The sequence below is a fragment of the Sparus aurata genome, chromosome 8 (assembly GCF_900880675.1).
Source record: "Sparus aurata chromosome 8, fSpaAur1.1, whole genome shotgun sequence".
Lineage (NCBI taxonomy): Eukaryota > Metazoa > Chordata > Actinopteri > Spariformes > Sparidae > Sparus > Sparus aurata.
The window spans coordinates 12551927-12572462 of NC_044194.1; the positions used below are offsets into that span (position 1 = coordinate 12551927).

The 20536-nt window shown below is 39.7% G+C and overlaps 1 protein-coding gene across 5 annotated transcripts in view; it reads left to right on the forward strand.

Annotated features, from left to right (window-relative positions):
• ccdc33 (coiled-coil domain containing 33) overlaps positions 1–20536 on the forward strand; it is a 51472-nt gene that overhangs the window by 1056 nt on the left and 29880 nt on the right. For 4 of the 5 annotated variants that reach the window (XM_030425197.1, XM_030425201.1, XM_030425203.1 and 1 more), the window contains exon 2: positions 219–286. The gene's annotated coding sequence lies outside the window, so the exon portion shown is untranslated. Of the gene's footprint in view, positions 1–218; positions 287–1799; positions 1921–20536 lie in introns of all 5 variants that reach the window. The other variant, XM_030425198.1, reaches the window with a different exon arrangement.

Below are 20536 nucleotides of genomic sequence, written 5' to 3' on the forward strand. Positions count from 1 at the left end.
CTGTGACACTGTGCTGGGTATTTTTGCTCTTTTGACACTTCAGGGGAATGTTCCTGACCGCTGCGTCAACATAACAATTACTGCATTTTCTGATTCATATTTCCAGTTTTACAGTGGTATTGTCACAATTCAGTGAAATCCCATAAAAGTGGAAGTGAAGAAGGTTGAATGCTGAAATTTAACTAACTAACAAGGGCTCTCTGCATCTCACTCTGCAGGCTGGTGGTGAAGACTTCCCTCAGAGCAGTTCTGGGTGCACTGAAGACCCTTTTGCTGATCAGTATGGGTAAGATTTGCACCGTCATGAAAGCTTTGTCTAATCACACACAGTGCTAATTAACGAACACAGATACAGTGAAAGAATAAACCCACCCTCCTGTCAAAGTAAGAACAAACAAGGAAAGCCAAGTGGGTCAGAAAGAAACCAAAAAGGGAGAAAAAAACTAAAAAACAATAATTAATAAACACGCATGACATGAGCAGGGGAGCAAAGTGTCCTTCATTGCAAATTTTTAGCCTGCATATATTCCTGCAAAATTAATAAAGGGTTGCCATGCGGCAATTCTCCAATTGCACATAATCAATCAATCAGTCAATCAATCAATCAATCAAACAAACATTATTTATATAGCACCTTTCAAACAATTCAAAGTTACAAGTGTAGAATAATAAGAACAACATTAAGATGTGAATACAATGATATAAAATATACTAAAAAGAATATAAAAAATAAAAACAAAAAAATTAAGTACATTAAAACCACAGAAATTATAAGAAATTATAAAAATTATAAAACACTACATGAAAGCCAGACTGACTAGATCAGGTTTTTGGTTTAGGTTTAAAAGTATCAGTAAAAGAGAAGAGCCGGAGGATCTGGGGGGCCTTCATGAATTAAAAGCATTTGTGTGATGTAGTCTGGTGCGAGGCCATGTAGTGCCTTTATAAACTAATAAAATAATTATAAAATCAATACCAAATTTAACATGCAACCAGCATAAAGACTTTGAAATGGGCATAATGTGCGCTCTCCTTCTGGTCTTAGTCAGCAGAATTTTGATTTAACTGCAGCTGATTTATTGTGTTTTTCGTTGGACTAGAAGGGAAAGCGTTACAGTAGAGCAGCCTGCTTGTTATAAAAGTTTGCATTAGTGAGATTAGAGAGAGAGAAATGGCCTCAATTTGGATAGCAAAGTTATAAGCTGAAATAATGCATAACATCCTTAAAGCTTCTGTAGGCACTGTTGTCGTTTTTAGCTCACTTCCTGTCTGCTTTGCAGTAAGCAGTCCTCTCCCTCCTCAGCACAGTCACATTATTGCCTTGCTGCAATTCTCTCGTGATTCATTCAGGACAACATCTACTCATTTTTGTTTGCCAAGTAACTCCTGAGGGAGACGAGTTAGGAGAGACCAGTTGGGGAGACATATGCGTGTCTTCCTTCTTTGGAGTTTTCCAAAACCAGGAGGAGGAAATCTGAAATCCAGTCCCACATATTACTGCAGCACTTTTATCATACAAAATGTCACTACTGATACTAGCTTCTTGAGATTCAGGAGAACAAAGATGCCCTTCACAAATCCATTTATAGCCAGACTCTATTTTCTTTCACTGATTTGTCGCTCATTAGAGACAAAGATTGTCTCTGTTGGCCTCCAAAATTACATTCTGGACTTTTTTATAGAGACTTGGCCATCCTCACAGGAGCAACATATATTGTATTAGGGGATTTTCCTGTTAAATACATTACATGACCATTCATTTAAATTCAAGAAGCGTTTGTTATTCTTCTCGTGTCCAGCTTCCTGCTACTGACAGTCAAGTGGAAATCTCAAGTGAGAGCTTTTCAAGCATCAGAAAGAGTCCAGACTTGTTCCTGCACACACCAGCAAAGATGAACCTCTTATGACCTCTCTGTGAAGGTGAATATATAGCCTCTTCAGACCGCTGTTTTCTAGTAAACCCAGTCTATTTTTGGTCAAATTGAACTCTGACTCCAAGTCGCCCATAGAGTCACTGGATTTGGCCCCAGTAACCCCCGCTCCACCTTGAATAAGGTGGTATAAAAAGCTGTAACATCACCCGCAACCCGCATGGATAAGCGGAAGAAAACGAACGAACTCCAAGTCGCTCTCGAGAAAGCAAAGTAATGATACCATGAGGCAAAGCACACCATCATAATTATTAACTAGCTGACTCCAGTTGTTCTTTTGAAAAACATGCAACTGAGTGAGCAATCTGCCATCACAGCTGTCCTCATCCACAGAATGAATTCTGTAATTGATATCATCTAAATTAAAATTGTATCAGTCATTGAAGTCATAGGAGTTTTATGTGAGATTCCTCAGATGAATAAACCAAATGATCTGCCTTGAAAATCTACATTAGTTATTCTTTTATTCTTTATTTTTGTGCTCCGTAAACTTTAAAATTTCATTGTTGGCACAGTCAATTCAAATTGAGTAATACTGAGAAATATTGCCTCAATATTAAATCATACCTCCTGGGTGCGGAGGGGGCTAATTACTGGGGATATTCATCCCCGGCTCAGTCTGCTGCGCTGCCTCTGTCATAATCAATGAGCCTTGTAACACTCAATTAGAACGTAATTGGATTTGTGTGTGTTCGAGGTGGAAAAACATGTACATTTGAGCGGACATGAAAGAACGGCTTATCTCTGTTGACAGCTGTAATGAAGTTCAATTGGGTCGGCCAATTGTGAATTTCAGAAAAATTCAGTCAGTGTAAGCACGTATCAGCACTCTCATTCTGCACCCCGATGCCTCATATTAGGTCTGGTTAAAAACAGCTTGGATTGAGATTATGATGTGTAATCATCAGTTTAGACTTTGGCACATGGCCCAAGACTAAATATAATGACACCATGTGTAGTGTTCACATTGTTGTTTACAGTCTGGTTAGGGTGCGGACGGCATGGATTTTTTAATTGTCCTCACTTATTGACAGCACAGCAATAATGCTTGATTTTTCATTTTTTCGAAAAAGGATAAACTGTTTTTGGCAAAATCTGTAGAAACAGAAACTGTGCTTCAAACCTTTGGACAGTTGACTGTGATCTGAGGGCCAGCCGGCGTTGCTGGACTGAAACACGTCATAGCTTTATGCAGCACATAAACACTGACATATTTCAGTCTGTGTTTTTGTCCTATTTCTCATGAGCTACAGATTTAACACAACTGGCCATCGACAACAGTCACTATTTTCCAGGTCCCAGTGTGCTGTGACAGCCTGATGTCACCAAATAGTGGATTAATGATCCATTAAGTCAACACTTGTGTTAAAACAACCCTTGTTTTTCTTTTGGTGTGTCGTTAAGTCTGCATTAAGCTTTTTGTGTGTCATTTTATGTGTTAATGTCAAGTTAATGTCATTGTATCCACAACTTGCAAGGATTTAAGAGTTGGGATAAGCAATTACAACAGTGTTTGTCACTTTACTATGACGACTAAGGCCACTGGACAATGGTTACTATCAACCTTTTCCTTCATGTTAAAATGTCATAAAATGTGGACAGCACTCAATGACATGTGGAAATCTTAAAATCTATTGATGTGACAAACGAAATGCCCTTAACATCATGCTGCTATTTTTACGCCCTCCCATTAGGTATCATTAACTGTAATTCCATTAGTAAAGTTGGAAAATAGCAAGGTAAGCTAACTAGCTTCTAGCTTAACTCGTTGATGTCAGCAGTCATTCCTGTCTGTCTTTCATGGGTCCAGTTGTCGTGATGGCAAATAACCAGACTGCTGAAACCCACAGCAGTGGGTGGATGTTTTAACATGAGCAGTCTGTATGTTGACCTGTGATTCTGATCACGACAGTGTAACTAACACACAGAGTGGTGAAATCATAAAGGTGATTATTGCGATTAAATCTGTAAAGCTGATGCAGATCTCTCTCTGTTTCTGTAATGGATTTTAATAATCTGCTTCAATGGTAGATGAGCTTCCATATTGCATTCTGACATCTAAGGCTGATTGAACCTAAATGGCCTCTAGAAGAAAGAAAAAAATCAATTTTAGTCCCACGGGTCGTTTCTGTTTTGATATATCGCTGTTATTGTGTTAGCCCGGGAGTGAAAGATTTATTTCCCTGCTTATGAGCGCGGAGAATGGTACGTTATATGTAAGGAGCCCAGTGACAAGTACAAATCTTCCTGATAGTTATTAAAGTGGTCATGATCACTTTGCTGCAGACACGCCGGTGTGCAGCGCTCAGTCTGTCACGTTCCTGCTGCGATTGCCTGACAAGCGGCTTGAATTTATGGCGGGGAGACGGGGTCGTGCACAGTCTGAGTTGCTGTGTAATAATACTCTTTATATAACCGTTTGGAGAACACCTTGGCAAACACACCGCACACACTCGAGAATTTGATTTGATTTTCATGATCTGTTTATCTTAAACGGCGGTTTAAACTCGATTACTAGGGAATACTTTAGAGATCATAACTGTGTATAACCACTTAAACTAGCTCACCAGTTTATTAGGTACACCTTGTAAACTAATGTCCCCTTCATGTGCTTAGATGGGGATGGACAAAATATCTTCACAAACGGAGGATTTATCTCAGGGTGTGTCTAATAAACGTGTTAGCTTGTTGTATATAACTGTATGTTGTGTTGTAGCGCGCTTACTGGGTGAGATAAAGAGCATGAAACAGTTTGTAAAGCATGCAGAGGAAAGATTCTCTCTGTTATTGATGTGAGGTGTTTATTGCTCTTTTAGATGGTATATGTGTTTTTAGTGTGTGTGTGTGTGTGTGTGTGTGTGTGTTGATGTCTGTTTTAGTTGGGGTGTCGTACGTGTCAGTGTGATAGATGATGTCCTTGCCATGGCCTCTATTCTGTCATCTGTGTGTGTGTGTGTGTGTGTGTGTGTGTGTGTGTGTTGCGTGTGTGTGTGTGTGTTTGGGTGGTCTGCGCAAGCATGAATTTAAAGGCTTTGGAAGTGTGGGGGTCATGTGTGTGGAGGATTATTGGTTTGTTGTTGAATTTTGGATGTTGCAGTCTTATCTTATTACCTACAAAACTGAAAGGGTTTAAAGTTCAGTCGTATTGATATGTTTCCATGACCTTTTAATGTGTTTTCCTGGAATCGGGAGCACCATTTAACTTTTTGCATTTTTTTGTGCTTTGCACTTTAAGAATCATATTTCAGTGCTTGGGTTGCAAGAAAAGTCAATTTTCTAAATGTGGTGTTTAAATCTGGCCTTTAAATCAGGGAAAAACAACAAATGTCTCAGAATGAAAGGTAATGTCATCATTTTCCTTTTTTTTTCTTATTTTTTGGCCAAAAAGCTCCACACACACATTATTCATCCCAGAGAACATGCTATGAATATGTATTTGCCAGTCAAAGCAACATGTCCCGTCTCAGTCTGATGGGGGATTTGCATTTCTCACATCTCAGAGCTTTTAATTATGAAAAGAAATTTCACCCCAGCATGCCTGACATAACTGCTATCAGAATGAGAGATTTGACAAATTGTCCCAAAAGCCTTGACTGGGAGCAGAGAAATACTGATTGGTGTTTTAGGTTTCTTTGTTTTGGCACAAAATATTTTGTGTGTGTAGTTTTTTCAGAAATTCTTAAAACATCAAGTCGAGTGTCTGTCTTTGTCTGACTTCACGTGTGCAGTTTGAATTGGAAAGTGTCTGTCTTATATTTGAGTATCATGTAAATCCAAAGTAATGTGTATTTTCCATTGCCAGACTCAAACCTTAAATGACTCCTCCTGGGGGTTTGTACATCCACTATCTGGTTACTTTGCATGCTTTTCAGCAGAGCATCATTTGTGCCACAGGGCCTGAGTTTGACCAGTTCTCATAAGAGACGATGCCTCCCCATCTGCGAGCGTTAGATTTTTTTCTGATGAATAATGTATTCATCGTCTGAAGCGTCTCTCTGTGTGTTCAGAGATGCTTGACTTTCACACATCTCTGCTGGAATGAGGCTGAATCAAGAGCTTGTCTTGGTTATCAGCAGCTGTGGGGAATATCCTGCCATGCACAGAAAGACACAGAGAGAATATTTCTGTGATGTTGGGATGTTTCTCAGGCTGCATTAGGAGGCATAATAAAGGTGATGGTATGACCACCCACGCATTGGCCACACAAGTGGAGCTCTGGCTGATTTGCATAGGTTTTTTATTTCTCCTTTCGGTCATAGTTATAATGGATGGCATGAATTTGCATTGAAATGACAAGTGCAATAAAATTGCGGGATATTATTATAGTATGATGCCATTAAATACATTAGTTTGCCATGTATACTACCTTTTTGAAGCCTGCAATCTTTCAATATTGATGAGCTGTGTGAGAGAAATGTTGAATTAACTCAGTTTCAGGCTATATTTTGTGTTATTGTGGGAGTTAAAGGTCATATTGATAACCTTTCTATGTAGACAAATCTTTTTTTTTACAATACATCTACAGAGTTTGTGGAAAGGTGCAGAATGAAAGCATCCATTTTCCTCGATAACATTATCATGATTGTGAATCAATTTTGAAAAAATGTTTGTTTTGTTTATGTCTTTGTTATAATTCTGAAGGCTGGCTCCAGCTTGTAACAAGGTTTGTCAGCCAATAGTATAGCGCTGTTGGAGTCCCGTGTCTGTGTTTTTGTCAGCGATCAACAGTCTTTATAGTTGCCAGTTTGGGCGAAAAAAAACATAAAAATGGCAGACTTCTACAGCATGTACCCGGCACACTGTAGTGCCCTTAAGCTAGCTAGTGTTAGCGAAGTTAAGTTGTCAGTTGCGAAGTTATAGATGTCAGTATGGCCGAAGGCATGACTTGCGCATTGCATCCCACACAAAAACAAGTTAAATCTGAGTCTGTGTGTAAATACTACAGGGAGATGAGGTTACCACCATTTATTTACCATTTATTTGTGCAGGACGACCGTATGAGTCATGATACTTTGATTGTTTTTCACATAAAATAAGATTTGTGTCCTAAATGTAATGCAATGAAAATGTTAGTTTCCTAACAACATCTGAGGTTAAATTAATCTAGCATGTTTTGGTGCAATTTTGTTTTTTATTCAAAAAGTTTTAAGAACATTTCATGAATCACAATTGTGTTGAATAGGATAATCATGACATGAAATGTTCATATCGCCCCATTCCTAGTGTCAGCAAAGTTTAAAAAAAAACAAAAAAAAGACAAGATAAGGGAAAAATACAAAAACAATATATATATATATATATATATATATATATATATATATATATATATATATATATATATATATATATATATATATATATATATATATTTCTTTTTTTTGTGTTTTTGTATTTTTCCCTTATTCAGGCAACAAATGAATGTGAATTGATGTTAAATGATTCTGTGCAACATCTTTTCCGAGGAGAGGAGAGAACGATAGCAATCATTCTGGAGTTTGAGAATACTGAGTGGTATCTGCTGAAGTGGATCAATATTAGGGATCACGTTGCTTCCACTGGGCATGAAATGCAATCTGATCTATTTTACTTTAATAACACAAATTATTGCAGCATAGGAAAGATGGTCTCTTATCAACACAGGTATCAGTTTCTACCTGGTCTCCTGTCAGCGGAAGGATTTTGACCCGCGGTCATAAGACGTTCTTATTTTGAGGTGTGTTTCTGAAGCTGCTGTTGTCTGAGATAAACTCTGTAACTTGTGAACACGTCGGAGAAGTTATGAAAGAAAAAAAGATAAGGAAATGTTACACGGCTGATGTGTTATCACAGAATATTGTTACATGTTGTATGCTTATAATCCCTTACCTAGGTTGTTAATAGCTATGTAACACATAAAGGTGAAGCTTATCCATTGATTTGTATAGTGAAGAGTCTGGTTTGGTTTGGGGTGACCAATCACCCCTGTCACTGCTAATGGATTGCAGTGATTGCTGTGAGCACAAGGATGTGGTCAGCGCGATGATTTGTAAAAGTCACCTCGGCACAAATGGCCAGGCGAGCGGGAATCCTGATGTTCTCTGAAGCTGACGGTAAATCCCAGTGAGGCCGTAGTGCCGTCAGACCACGCAGGTCTCCCGCAAAGATCACTCACGCCAGACTCCATTAGCAAAAGGCTGCTCTCCACATGTCACCACCTGAACAAAGACGCATGTATTCATCCGACACTAAAGGAGGAATGTTAGCAGCCATAAATAAGGTTTTGGTAAACACTGTCTGACACAAGAAAAGGCTTGCCATAATTTATGAAACACAATGCTATGTGACGCTTGAACTCGAGTATTTGCTGTTGCGCTTGATTGAAGTGTTCGACTTGAAACAGATTGGTGCAGAAATGGAAGTTTTAGATAATCCGAACTGATGTGTTTGTTCAGAGTGAGGATCAGGTGATAAAAGGGAGTGGTGATTCGTAAAGACAGGAGATGATTGTCAAAGCAACACTTGTGTCACCTCCCACTCAGGAAAACCTGCTCTGTAATTTGACATTCAACAACATGTGATGTAATTTCTGCAGAGTGCGTAAATGAATCCTCCAAGTAGGAGAAAGAAACATTGAAATAATTTAGCAATAATGTCTCTGGCCTTTTTTTTTTTTTTTGGGAATATCCACCCAGTATCATGTTACAGCGGTTGCGGTCGCGGTTTCCCTGATGCATTATCAGTATTGGTTTTGATATCCACCTGCTGTCACAGTGACATCACGCTATCGATTCCCCAGATGACATCCATGACGTACTGGGTCATGTTTCCCGGAGAGGTTTGATGATAAGCCAGGGAGAAAAACCCTGTGGGCATAGTATGGGCAGGGCAGCACATAGTATCATGTTCCTCTTGGATTGTTTTATTTCTTTGTACTTTTCTTTTATTCCAAGGTTCGAGAATGCTGCTTCAAAGACTTTTCAGATCATCACGGTCCTTACGTTCCCTCGACGGGCCGCTCGCCGTGTGATTGGATCAAAAAAACGCCTCCTCGAGCTCCTCGAGGAGTCACGCAGCTCTCTTTCACGTGACCTAGACCTTAATTAGTACTGCAGCAGATTGTCATTTGCATGTTCGTGCCCCGGTGAGTAGATGGGAGGTGGTGTGCTTACGGGGGAAGGATGGTGGCACTTCAGGGCCAGTTTGCTTAACAGACCCCAAAGGTGCCGTCAATTTAGAAGTGTTGTTATTGTAGCTGATTATGAGAGCGGATACATTTCTTGTGCCTGGTTTCCATTCAAATGAAATGTTTTTCTGATGCACCGGTACAGTTAAACGATTATTTGTGTGAGATTTTACAAAAAAAAACAAAAAACATCCACGCATCAAAATTACTCCATTCTAAAGATGGAAGAAATAGTCTTTGAGTTTCAACATCACTCTGCCATTGATAGGCGTTTTGATACGCACAACAGATAAGGAAACTCTTCAAAGCCTTATTAATTTTCAAAGTGTACCCTGATCCTGACAAAAGATCCTTCTCACACCTGCTGGGAATTTCTGCCTCTGGAGAACAGAGCTGTGGAAGCACCGCAAGACTCCTCCTTGTATTCAGCAGGCAGCAGCTTTAAGGCGTTACATGCCCGTGGCTGTTTGCTTTGTTCTTACATAGACGGAACATCTATTCTGTGGTATCAGGCTGTGATTTGTGTTAAATTATTGCACCGTGTCTTGAAATGTGTGCGTGCACGTCGACTGCCGGGTCGTTGATATTGAAAACATAATAGCGCAGAGTGTTTCTCATTACACTTGAGCTTTGAAAACCAACAGCAAAAAGCAGCAACAGTAGAGTGATTTATGGACCATGTTTCATGTTTTCACTCATGGTTCAATAAAACACTCCTTTACTGCCTGTAGTGATTATAATTAAGCATGTTTTTTTATCCTTACCTTATCAGAATCCATATCTTTTCTCCGAGTAAGAACAAGGACTTTGTTCTTGTACAACACTTCAAGTTTTAAAATCATCCGCGTGTGTTTTACCGCTGTGCTGAATCTTTTTTTTTTATTTGTAGATGATTATCTCTGTCATTTGTCAGGCTGGCTGTCAGTCGTACACATGCTGCTGGCCAGTTTAATATCTCTGATCATCACTCACACACGTTATTAAGCTGCTTAACAGCAACTCATGCAAATATTTGCTGCAGTAATTTGCATCTAGGCTGCTGACACAGATCAATGCTCCACTGTCTATTGTCTCCCGTAGCAAATGGATTCTCTCACATATTCTCTCATGTAACATGTATTTTTTTATTTCTTTTCCTGCACTCCATACTGACCGCTCCCCCCCTCTACTGAGTGTTTTGTTGATTGACAGCGGGAATCCCTGAAATCCTCTGCTGACATGTTATTGCTCTGGGTCAGAATCAGGCAACCAGGAGTTAGCCCTCATACTACATCTCCCCACATCTACTCCCTGCTCTTTTTTCTTTCTTCTTCTTTACTGTCCACTATCTTTCTGCCTCCTTATAAAATTTCTCGCCATGCTCTGAATTATTGACTAGTCCTGAGTCCCGTGAGACTGAGCTTAGTGGTGTGTTGTTGTCCATCAGCAGCAGCACAGGGCTTTTTTTTTGTTGAACCCCCAAACTGAAAAAGAAAACATGGTCAGATTTATCACATTCAGAGTCTCAAGTAAAAGTAAGGATACTGTTTCACTTCCCGCCATCTAATAACGGCTACATTCTGTACTGACAGGAGGATATAGTGTATGAATAAATACATATTGATTAAAGTGCTTTAGATTGCTGCATACAAAGTGCCATTTAATGTTATTAGATGTTTTACTTTATATATACACGTTACTTTATACTTTCACCTTTTAACTCAAACTGTAATTATAATAGATGCAGTCCAAGCTGTAACTAATACCATTAACGATGGCTGCAGTCCAATCAGGAGCTACGGTGCTGCTCTGGCACAATATCAGATTTTCACAACACGATTACCATGGCATAACAAATTCACAATAAGGATATTATTGCGATATGTATAGAAATAGATTTGAAAAAATGCTTGCTATCAAATATTTTGTTTCTTTTTTGGGCATTTAAAATACCCTGTGTAGGGAGGCAGAGAGAGAGTCTGTAACTCGTAAACAGAAGATGCACAAGGCTGAACATTATCAATGTTTGTATTAACACGATATCAGTCTTGCTTGGAAAAGGTCTAAATTAGGTAATTTCTTTTATCTTATTCTTGTAATTTATTGATTGGCTTGTTCTGTGTGTGTGTGAACATTTGCGAGTCCTCAAGGTCAATCCGTTGCAGGAAATAGATTTTTAAGATTATCAGTGTGTTCAGCCGATAAGATGCTAAGAATTACGGCAACACTATCTGCCTAACATGACACACACTAGTATAAAAAAAGAAACGCACACATAAGGGACAAATCTGTCAATATTTAGTGTTTTTCCTATTGTCAAGAAATACCATTCATCTCTCATATATTGCATCTTCCCATTAATTTCCCCAAAGCAAATTCCCTACTGAGGACAAATGAGCTTGTAAAAATATTGATTAATATAATAATCATAATAATAATCATAATATTAAAAAAAGATAAGTCCTTTCTCAAACAAACTTTGCGCTGTAGTTTTCCATCTGTTGCAACTACTATTTTCAGTAGGATGTGCAATACTCAGACTAAACTAATTTTATCACATCCAGCTACCTTTTGAATAGACTCCACTTCAGTATGATGTTACCGCAAAGTCTTGCTGAATCACTGAGGTTTCGCCTGAATATTTTGATAACTTTTAAAATCGGTGCAGACCCTGTGACAGGCCAGTTTTCATCATAACCGCTTAAACTCGGAAACCTGAGCCTGCGCCTGGAGACCGCAGGTTGCGCGGGGGAATGTCGATTGATGTGGCACTGGAGAAGACCTTGCTGCTGAAGATGAATGCTGCTTCATTGTGCTTCATTGTCCTCAACTAATTATTCCAGTGACAAGTGTGACATCAGCCCCCCTCCCCCGGCTCTGAACAGAGGTTTGAACAGTGTTGAGAGGCTCAAGGTTGCCTTCTGATGTGACTTTAGATTGGCTCGAAACCCCGCTATGAAAAGCTTCTGCTGCACGTACGGCGGTGTGTGTTGTGAAAGTACCTGTTGCTTAGGAACCAATGTGACTCGATGCATGAGAGCTGGACTTGCCAAGGTCTTTGAACACAAGAATTCTTCTATACTTTAGTGTTAAGTCAAATGTAAATGACAAATATTTTTCTATATACTGTAAATATCACTAAGTGGCTCAAATTTAAAAGCAAACTACATTTTTTGTCGTCCTCACATCCTGCTGAGGAGTTCCTTCTTTCTACTCTTCTGAAAAGATTTTGAAATCTACTCTCACAACATGATGAATTTCTTATTTTGCTAATATGAACATGGTTGTCAATGATGATACCGTAATCAACATATATTATGTTACTCATTCACTCCTTAGCATACTGTTTCCTCTATAAGCGTATTCCACAGGAAGAGGTGTGAATACATCTTTTTCACGTTACTGACAGATGTAGAGGCGTTGGGGAAACAACGCCCACATGCTCGGCCCCTGCGCAGAGGTTGTCATTGTCACTACGCTGATTAAATTGCCACATGAGAGATGTGGTTAACAGCTATTTGGAATACTGTGAGCATCTTATCTGAAGCACTACACAAAATGCATGAATGAATATTACAAAATCCAAATGACGCACAACAATCTGTCTGACAACAAAAAACATCATGTTGTTCCCCTTCCAGTACACCAGAGTGTTATTTGTTTTTAAAAGCTTCAGCTTGAGTGTCTAAAATGTTAAAAATGTATGAAAATTCTCATAGAATTATTAATGAAGGTTAAGGTTGACCCCCTTTTTTACCTTTTCCTTTTGGTATTTCTTTTGGAAAATGCCCTAAAATGTTGCTTTTTTTCTCAAGAGATTTGGCCATTTTTGAGTAGACTTGTACTAAAAAAATCTCTCTTTTAATTTTCTTATGTTGCTTTTAAAAAGAAGAGTCAATCTGTATTACAAATCCTGCCATTAGTAATCATCACACATCCATGAGAATATGGAAAAAATATCTTATTCAGTCAAAATAGCCCACTGCAATGTTTGGATTTTCACATATGTATGTTGAGTGTAAAACGTAATTTTAATAAAAATCTGTTACAAACGGGGTCTTAAACATGCTGTCAGACAAATGGCTAGAAAATAATGACACACCTTGCTGCATTGTGAGAGAGTCGTGTGGGGGCGACTTCTACAGTGAGTGGCTTTTAAAAGCAGCTAATCAATGTCTTCTCATTGCACACAGCCAAGTAAAATCGGTCCTTGACTTGTGAATACCAGTGAAGGAGTGTAAAGCCATGGACACCGTCCCACCCTTTCTCCCTGATTTGCACTCCCACTGTGAGGAAAAGCGCCCGTCGAATGAAGGCGTCAGACACAGTCGCCATCAGTGGGGGCAGCATCAGAGGAACAGCAGCACTTCAAATGGAATCTGAGGTTTTCAAGGCATACAGTCATAAATTTTTCATCTGCAGACGGCTTTGAGGCAAGAGAGAGGGGGCAGGCCAGCCAGGCTCCAATTGAAGGCTTCTAACAACAAGCCAGGGCTTTCAGAGACAAAAGGTAGACGGGGGAAGGGCACTAAAAATGGGAAACAACAAAAATCTTTTGTTTACAATAGATGAACAAAGAGGCTGTAAATAAAGTCAACACTTTGCTGCTTGCAGCTGAAAAAATCTGCCGGCAGAGTGGCAAATATCACGGCAGCAATCAAAACATAATGGCAGAGCAACAACTGTGTATACTGTAATAATGGCTGCCACAACAACAAACATGAATAGATTCATCAATTGCAAGTTGCAGTTAGTTTTGCAGTCCACTCTTCAATTGTGTTTATAGAGCAATGAGCAGCTTTCGCTCTGAGGGTCTACATTAGACTTTTATTATTAATTTTAATGATGTACACATTTTATTATGTACACCTGCATAGTCTAATAAAAAAATGGAGCAGAGTATTAGAAACCCCTCTCAGTATGATGGAGTCCAGTACAATAAGAAAAACTAATTTATGTGTACAACTGTACCTAAGTGTCTTCTGACCTTCACACAGAAATTCATGGATTTTCATTGTGGCGCTGAGCTTTTATTTTGAAAGCACCCTTCATGTAAACAGTTCTTAAATATGCAATATGTAAGAGCTGGCAACCTATCTAATTCATACTCCAAAGCAATAGGGGCAGTATATCACCAGAGCAAGCGCTAACTGCTGCTAACGGTCACTGCAACTAGCTAGTTAGCTCAGTTAGCTGTGCAGCTAGCGATTTGGACTGGTATTGCCAAAAAAGGATGGGCTGGGGCTAGCTGGTTAGCATGCTAACTTCAGTAGACATTTCTGCATCATGCATGTGTTAAACTAAAATTCTTACATATTGCACCTTTAAAGCCTACAGTATAACAATTTGAACATCCCTTATTCCCAACTATCCAAATATGAACTGAGAATGAACCACAACCAAATGTGTATTTTTAGAACAGTCCCTGGTAGCCGGCTGTCTGGTTAGTATTCTGTAAATATTGAATGGGCACTTTCAAGACCCCACTGTTCAAAGATGGCACACTATCCCTTTTAAAAATTCAGAAATTAGAAAATATTACCCCTCTCTGCACAACTTAACTTCATCAAAACCATCATGGGCCTTTGTGTCGTACCAGGCGACTCTTTATCTGTGAGTTGAATCAGAAATATGAACCAGCGCTGTGGTAAATGCATCCTGGCCATAAAACGCTGTCCCTCATCCCATAAGCAGACAGTGGAGCTATGCCTGCAAATTTAATGACTGACTTTCCTGGCACTGCTGAATCCTCTGGGTGCAGAGTCTGCCCGGATGCTAATGCAGCCTGACATCTCCATCCTTGTTTAAACAACCCATGTTGTCATGAATGGGCTACTGCGACAGCAAATTAAAGGCAACCCTAATACAAAGATCCATCCGAGCACTCTGCTCTACTTTCTCAGTGCACTCAGATCCCAGCCAGGTCGGATTTGATCCCGAAAACATTGTGTAGGCAGTTTTGTGGAAGATGACAGCACTGTGCTCCTTTTAACACAACATACAAGATTGATTTTAACTCATTAGATTGTGTTTTCATGTATGCAGCATTTTGAATTTAACATGTCAAGTGCCATTCGGTTTAGTTTGATGCTTCATACAAGATTTATTCTCATACATATCAGATACACAGTGTCATCCTCTCAGCTGGGAGTGGTGACACAGGCTCGGTGGAAAATCTGAGAAATGTACACATCATCGCATGCATACCCTTAAAAGGTTACTTACATCAGAAGTAAGTGTAATAACATAGGGCTAATGACAGTTGATACAATGTCATCATTCATTTATTCTGTTTTCTATTTACTTGCTTACTTTACTTTCATTGGCTGTGTTTACATAATACATAATATTTCTTCAATATGACTGAGATCGCTCTGATTAGCGATTCCGACTGTTCGCATGATTCAACTGTTCAACTGACGCTAAAGAACTAATCTTATAACAATGTGTGTGAACACGCTGCAAGCATTTAATCAGAATATAACTTTTTTTTGATATGCACAAAGCGGTTTTGCCTGCTGTTGAGCATCTGATCTGCCAGAAAAATAACAGAAGAGGCAGTATTGCATTTTAGAATATTTAGTTTATTCATTCATCTGTGCTGTCTGTCAATACACTTTTCACGTTCATGTTTATTGCGCTAACTTTAGCTGATGTTGTGACGTTAACGTTAGCTGTGAAGATTGAACTTACCAGTACTGCAGTAGTCCTCTTGAGTAGGAACAGGAGCCTCACATCCTCAAACCTCCACATCCACATCGTAGCAAGTCATGTTCACCAACAGTCGCTCGCCCATTAGATCAACCACTTTTGGTTTAATTGATCTTTTCAAACACTTCTTTGAACAACTTGTTTTTTTAGCCTTTCAAACATCGAAGCGATCTACAATCTTTAACTGCCTTAAGACTCGCCCACAGACCAGTTTTTTTTTTCTCCCGCCATGTTTTTCTGACTTCCGGAAGCAACGTCACCTATGATGTTAGCTCCACGTGTGGCGAGCATGTGCAGAAAGAATATATATTCATTTTAACCAGACAGAAGCAATTGGCATAAGGGTGTACATGGTTAATACTTTACTATTGATCAGAAAGCTTGACACCTTCCCTCTCGATCTGATTAAAAATGTAATCAGATCAGAGCATTGTCACATTTGGCAGTTTCTAGTGCAGATGATGCATTCTGATGTAGGACACTTAAAATGTGTTTTCACCATATTCTCAAATTTTTGTTTTACCGCTTTTGGTCTTTTGATTCAGTGATGAATGTTTCCATCTCTACTCTGACTACTGGAATAAACATACAACTGACAGTCAATTGTCAGTCTTACCACGTCTCTCTGGAGATACTTCATTTTGTTAATTCTAGCTTTCTCACTGCTGACCGGTTCAGATGACTCGATGCATTTTGGTTTCATTCAATATGTAAAATAGCTTCACATTTTTAAAAATGTGTTGTGTCCCTTCACAATGGAAGCACAATGGCCACTGTGGCTGTTTTCTTTTTCATCAGACAGACTTGACAAATGGTGAACCTTTCCTTCTCTCACAGGATAAGATTGCCTAATAAATGTGAGGTGTTACGTCCCTTTGCAATCTTTGATCTGCGTAAGAAAAAATGCTCATGTGCTTATTATTTTCTAATTCTGGGTCAAAGTCCATTAATCCCAGCCTGCCAGCCACCTGAAAGGATTGTTAGTTTTGTGGGCGATGGTGGGAATAATGTATGTGTTCTGTGGTGAGTCCACGTCCAGCAGTGGTATCTGGATGAAGCTATGCATTTGTTCATGAGATTAAGGTGCAGCGCGGGTGTCACAAGGGCAGTCAGGCCTATGAGCTGTATGACTGGAAGCAGGTGGCACGTTTCTTACATCCTCGCTAAGAGGGATTAGGCCTCTGAAGGGAGAGGGAGCATATTTGATTAGGTCGTTCAAAGGTTTTGAAGGATGGAGGGCTGTTCATGTGATTAGCCAGGCATTTTGAGCTGTGGAAGTGAGTTTTATAAGATCTTGCGAAAGACAACAGTGTTATTTTAGTGGAAAGGGCTGCATGGTTCTCTGACTCCTCAGGAATGTGATAAAGCTGGTCCAACTCTGCTGCTCGAGTGCACACAGTATTAAAACATTAAACATTCTGAGGAGTCGTTTGTTTATTTAATTTACTTAAAGTTGTAATTTGTAAGAAAGGGCCAAGATAACTGCTAACTGCTGCTCACAATACATTCTGCTGTGGCAATCTTTGGCTGGAGCAATTAGCTGCCATTAGCATGTAGCTCAGTTAGCAGTGGAGCTACGTGGCCCTATTAGCTGACAGAGTTTGCCCTGGCTGTTAGCTTGGATCACAGGAAGAGGCTAGCTGGTTAGCATCCTAGCTATAAGAGACATTTCTCCGACACATTACATAGACGTCTTTGACACACCACTGTTGTTTCTTCATGTTCTGTTAAAATGTTAATTTTATCATTAATTTATTTAATGTTTGAAGGTGCAGTATGTAAGAAATGACCACCTGACCCCATGAAATAGGGGGCAGCATATCACCAGAGTAACCGATAACTGCTGCTAATGCTAGCTGTCATTACCTAGTTAGTTCAGTGAGCCATGTAGTGAGGGGTCCTATTGGCAGATCAAATATTCCTGCACTGTCAACTCACACCACCAGCACAGGAGCCTCAGACAAAGATTGACATCTTTGACACAACATCAAAACTGACATTTCTTCACATTCTGCCTGTTACATTGTTCCATATTCTCCCTTAGACTGCAATTCTGGCCAGATCTTACATGTTACTCCTTTAACAGAATAGTGAGTCACATATTAAGTGATATAATGATATTTTAGACTTCCATTGTTTCCCAAGGTCTTTTTCTTTACAGATTACAGGTTATGTGTTGAATGAGATATGCCTGCTAACCTATAGTGTATTGTGCAGTTAGAAGGCACTATGGCAACATGAATCCCTGTTGTGTAACACAGTTTATGGAAAAAAAGAAAAAAAGCTCCTCAGAAAAAGAACCTGACTGGCTTTTTTCGAACAAAGAAATTCCTGTGAGTGTGAGTGTTATCTCCTCAGTATTGCATATGTTTGCATCTCTGCATTTGCAGGCAGTGTGGAGTGGATGAGTCCTGTGGGCGGAGGAGTCAGGAGGTAAGCTGTTGCACCCACCAGCCCACACACAGGAGGCCTACAGGGAGGGTGAGCAGCCAAAGAGTACAACACCACCAAATGGGATGGAGTTATTGGGTGATGCTGTGTGGGCTCTGCTTTCAGGTTGTACATTAAAGTATAAAGAAGCTAAGAACACTGAACATGGTCTGTCTGGGTCAAGTTTTACGAACTTGTTGGAGCTTACTGCGTTAAGTTGCTTTTTGACAAATCCCTTTTGTTTATAAATTGGTTTTAGATTAGTATAAATTGACCTTTTCATTCTCTAACTGAATGTGGCAGGGTGGAGTTTTTTTTTTTTTTTTTTTTACTAAAGGTTGAGAAAAGACTTAGAAATGCAGAGCTCTGGAGCTGTTAGTTGTTCATGCTGTTCTCTGATAGGAGTTACCAGCACAGACTACGGCAGAATTATAACTGATATGTGATTTTTGCTGAGATTTTGGTCCTGATCCTGTGCAGGCATTCTGCCTCAAGATTATGAAGCCGTTTGTTGAGCTCTGGCCAGCTAATGCAGACTATGCAAGCTCATGCTCATGATTTATTTCTCATTTTCATCCACACTAGCTGACTCAAAGAGAAACACAGAGTTTTGCTTCTCTGTAAAGATGCAAATTTGTCTTCAGATACTTCTCAGTTTTCATGTCATGTGGGTTTCTTCTTACAATCATCAAAACAGCTGAGCTGATTGAACGTCCAACATCCAGAGAAGGAAATATATGGATCTCTGAGGAAAGACTGAAGGATGAACATTTGGAGGTTAAACATTGGGCTTATGCTTCTGAGAAAGCGTTGCACTTGACTGCCCCCTCTCTGAATGTAACATAACATATTTCCCTCCATGGTATTATGGGAAATATTGGCAGCACAATGTGTGTCTGTGTAAAATAGCTTTGGCCTGATCCGCTCCCCAGTCCAGGAAAAGACTTCAGTGTTGACGATAATTGTCGAGCATGGGTCTGCTCATTCGTGGAGCATGGTGTCTGCCTGTTAAGTGACAGAATAATTACACACAACGCTAAATGGTGCTCTCAATGAGTGCGGGGAGTGATGGCGGCGGATGCGGAGGGAATACTGATCGTCCAACAGTCCACTGTTTTCTGAAGCCTCCTCCCTTTGTTCAAGTCCCTGCTTTATTTGCCTACGGCTGCCTCCTCCCCTTTGCGGCGAAGTGAGCTCATTGGAAGAGAGCAAAGTCATGGGTTGACGCTCAGGTCTGCAGAGTGAAGGATTATAACTGTTGCTAAGGTATTTTGAATGGTTAGTTGCCCATTAGACTGGTTCATTTGCCGTCCATTTTCACCTGCTGAATGTTAGGCAATGGCATGGAATGTGTTGAAAGTGTGAAATTTCAGGATTACTCAGTTTGTCATCAGTGGGCCAAACAGTCTACACCATCACTTGCTGTCTGGGGTTGTTGATGGCTTCAGGCAACATTTGTTGTTGAGATTTGACCTGCCTTGTGTAGGATTTCCTTATATCGAACGTCTTTTAAATTTGCTGCCAAGAGTCTTTGGCAAGGCCTCCTGCCGTCTACAGATAGGTCTCTTAAATAGAAAAGGAAAAAAAGCTCAGGTTCACCCTCAGTTCAGAGCTCATGTAGAGGGAAAGCTATTTCAGTGCTGCAGACTGAGCACATCATTTAATGCAGGAGTCAGAGGAGCTGTCTGTTGATTCTGTCTTACTTACTGTAATTCTGGGAATTAAAAGGATTTTTTATTTCTACATTTCTCAATTTCTTCATTTTTTCTTTTTTTTTTTATTTCTTGTGTAGCATTTAAAAGCATTTCTGATATATTGGACATGTTGCTGCAGATTAGTTTGTGTTGCATTCATGTTTTCTATTTTATTTTTATTCGACCAAGAGACCCTCATTTAGCGTATAAATAATTTTCATGTAAGTGGGAGAGAGGTTTCTGTCCACATAGGCCGAAAAAAAAAATCAGTTACCACACAGGTAATACAGAATATGCAATTTCACAGCAGTTTTGTGTTCATGGACATGAATTGTCTATTTTTCCATGACAGTACAACTTCGACGTTGTAACTTGTCCGATACAGGGGCAGCATAACTGCTATCTGCCTCTTTCTTTACTCTTTGCTGTAGCTATATTTGGCTGTACTAGCTGCTGTTAGCCAGTTAGCTCAGTCAGCCATGCAAGCTAAGTGGCCCTATTAGCTGACTGGAGTCTACTTGGGTCGCAACCTCGTGTAGCTGACCGGAAATAGCCTTCGAGATCGTCAGATGTCAGTATGTGGATACAGAGGTGATTTACAGTGGCTCTACCAGGACTTTGACTCCGGG